The sequence below is a fragment of the Penaeus monodon genome, chromosome 13, assembly GCF_015228065.2.
Source record: "Penaeus monodon isolate SGIC_2016 chromosome 13, NSTDA_Pmon_1, whole genome shotgun sequence".
Lineage (NCBI taxonomy): Eukaryota > Metazoa > Arthropoda > Malacostraca > Decapoda > Penaeidae > Penaeus > Penaeus monodon.
In genome coordinates, this window is record NC_051398.1 from 14,806,594 (window position 1) to 14,809,093 (window position 2,500).

Sequence of the window (2,500 nt, forward strand, 5' to 3'; positions counted from 1 at the left end):
TATATATATATATGCCAACATCAGTCGATGTCGACTTTGGCATTACTGACTCTCTGTCTTGCCTGTGCGAAATAATGTGAGGAGCGAGCTGTTGCCCATGCAGCAGGCTCCTCTCCACGCAGCTGATGGATCCAACGGAACGGCATAGACCGATACAGTTTGGCACTAGCGACGTCGTAGGAGCTGCCAGATCTATTTCACATTTGCCATCTGAAGCTATCCAAAAACCTGGTACCAAAATTGTTTAGTATTGTTGTGCAGTGTTGGATGCCATTACGTTTCTTTTTGTTTACCATCATGGCTGTACCGTCGTGAACTCCCTCATAGGGGCTAGTTCGATGCATTCTATCGACGAGCTTTTAATTTTCCAGGTTTTTGACTCTATAATCTCCTGCATTTTATTCCAGGTAGGCCTTGTATGTTTTCTTATATTTCCGCTCTAAAGAGGTCTGGCGACAGAGCGTAACCCTGTCTAACTCCTCGTCCTGTTGATTTTCTTCACCAAGCTCATTGTGTATTCGTCTCGATGTTCTTTGTAGCTGTAGAGATTCCTATTAATTTAGAGATCTCCATTATAATTTAAATTTGTTTATGTTTTACTCGTCTACCCATCTGTTCGTACGATACGCCTACATTTTACGCCTGAAATCATATTCCATGTGACTGCGGACTTTAAGTCGCTTCACTTTAGTGTGAAATGGGGGTGGTACTTGATAACATAAATACTGAAGAATCTCACATACGCGCGCACACACACACACACACACACACACACACACACACACACACACACACACACACACACACACACACACACACACACACACACACACACACACACACACACACACACACGCACATAAACACATCTATGAGAATCCTGCTCTATCATACTATTATAATCGTCATTATTATTGTTTTTGTTGCTGTTTTTACTATTATTGTTATTACAATTATTATTCTTAGAGGCAAGAACTGCATTAACGTAATTAAACTGTGTATTTGTGCACACTTAGTAATGACACGACTATCCGAAGGGGGAGGTTAAGAAAGGGAGAGAGGGAGAAAGAGGACAAAGGATAAATGAAGGAGGCAGAGGAAAAGGGATGGGGAAGGAAGAAGCGGCTCAGAGAAGAAAAGGGGGTAAAAGATGGAGGGAAGGGTATGAGAGAGCGAGGAAGGTGGGCGTTTAAAGAGGGAGAGGGAGGTGGGAGGGGGCAGATGTAGGGAAGGGAAGGTGGGAATTTAATGAAGATTTGGGAATGAGAGGAGGTGGCAGGGGGAAAGGAAGAGATTGAGGAGAGGTGAAGGATAGAAGGAGTAGCATGAAAGAGAGAACGATTACTTTTTGCGGCATTCCCATGGTTCTCGTTAGTCTATATTAATATCCCTCGTCATCTTCATGATAGCCCCCTTGCACTTTGATACATTGTTTAATGTTGTCTCGTGACTTACTATCATCGAAGTTTGTTCTAAAATAACATTTTGAAAAATTAGTTATTTTTCTTCACATTAAAAAGCCAGTAGAAAACCGCTGAATTAATTAATATGCTGGTATGACTTTCTATTGCAAGAAAAATATTGTGAAATGTCATTTAAAGTGGAAGAAGTACCTGACTACTCTGCAACTTGTTTATACACACCTCTCTTTGCTTTGCAGGGCTGTGGAAACTTTCAGATGTATTTCAGGTTTTTTTTACATCTATTGTTTTTCTTATAGAAAGTGGAAGTTGCTTGAAGTTTCGCATCTTATCGTATCCACTACGAGTGAGCTCCATGGCTGCATAGAATCCGAATCTCATACAACTGCATAATTCCAGTGACCATAGACATTTACTGGTCTTAGTGCCTGTAATATCTCAACAAATTAAGATACACAGCCTTTCCTTTAAGCCTAAAAGGTTACATCATAGAGGTACAGAATATTCATCCCACCGGTCAGTACTACATCATATGACCAGGATACGTTGGAAATTCTTACCGTTTCAGCGACCTCATGTAAAGGGAACATGTATTTGATATACTGCTAAAAGGCCACAGAAATATTTTATGCACATTTATATGAGAATATTGTATCAAGAGACATAAGATGTGATTCGTAATAAATGAAAATATAAATTCTCATATGAGACACGAGAAACATATCTGAAAAATATCGTACTCTGGCTAGACGGAGTGTATATCACGTTATATCAAGGTAGAGGCAAACAAAAGGATAAGGTATTTCATCAGGTTCTAATGGTGTGTGCATAAAGAAAAACATGTTTGAGGACGTATCAAAGTGCCAGGCTCTTTATGTCTTTGTGTTTCACTGTGTCGAAGGCTTTAGTATTATCAATGTAACATATGGGTGCTGCCCTTCATTTGATCAATCGCTAATCATTTTTAGGCGTTTGATCTTCCCCTGCACCCTGTAAAGCTAGGCTGTTTAAATTTTGTTTCTTAATCCGAATATAATAATTCTATGAAATATTTTTTGTGAAGATGGTTATGAGGCTCA